Raw genomic sequence first — 1082 nt, forward strand, 5'->3', positions numbered from 1 at the left:
GGGGGACATCAGCCCCCCTGTGGGCTCTGTCTGGGTGGAGGCCTCAGGCAAGCCCCGGGAAGGCTGTGCCCCCTGGGCGGGGGCCCTGGCATCACTCTGTGTCAACACCATCTTAGGAGTTGCCGCCTGTTTCTGGCTGAGTGCGGAGCCTTCACCCCACACTAGCAGGAGTCTCCCTTCTGGCCCTTCCTGCTCGCCCGCTGGCGTGAACACCGACGCAAATGCCGGCACCCTCTTACAGAACGTGCCTGTTTGCTCACTCTGTTCGTGTGGCTCTGTTCACACGGCTCCCTACCGGCTCAGTTAAGAGGGATCCGGGGGCTTCCCCTCTGGATCCGGCTCAGCTGCATTGGTCCCTGTGCCCCGCTTACCTTAGGGGGTTCAGCTGCTGCTGCCCCCGCTGCTGCTGCATTCGCCTCTGCTGCTGCTGCTGCGTTTGCCTCTGCTCTGGGTCCGGTAAGGGGGCACACATGCGTGTGGGACACACGTATGCCTAGATCCCTCCTCTCCCTGCTGCTGCTGGCTCCTCTATATCTAACCCCAGCTAGGAATCAGAATCTAGACCTGTTTTGACTTCTGTTGCTGAACTGGTCTATCTTAGGAGACAGTCAGAAGTTACCTGCTAGGCCTGCGTGAACCTTCCATTGCTGATTCAATCTGGAGGAGATTTGGCTTGATTTGGTGGCCAAATCTCTGAATCTGAATTGAATCGAGAGATCAATAAAAAGGTTTAAATTGATTTGAAGCCTCCAAATTGATTCAGAAAGATTTGGAGAACTTCGGAGAGATTTAGAGATTCAGGTAGTCTCCACTTGTCGCCACAGGGAGTTGGACCTGGACTCCATGCCAGTAAGTAAAGGGGGGGACTATGGGGGGACCCCCACCAGGCCCCATCCCTTGCCTGCTCACCCAGCTTCATCTGTGGCTGTGCTGCCCAGCCCCAGCACTTAAAAATAAAAAAAATCCCCACAATCACTGGCTGCTGCAGCAGTTATCATGGCAGAGCCCCCCCAAAAAACAGCACAGGACAGTGTGGAGCAGCAGGGATCGCCTTCCCCCCCACGCTTCCCCCCCCCCAGCCT

This window comes from Gavialis gangeticus, unplaced genomic scaffold (genome assembly GCF_001723915.1).
Source record: "Gavialis gangeticus isolate Ggan-Ray unplaced genomic scaffold, GavGan_comp1, whole genome shotgun sequence".
Classification (NCBI taxonomy): domain Eukaryota; kingdom Metazoa; phylum Chordata; order Crocodylia; family Gavialidae; genus Gavialis; species Gavialis gangeticus.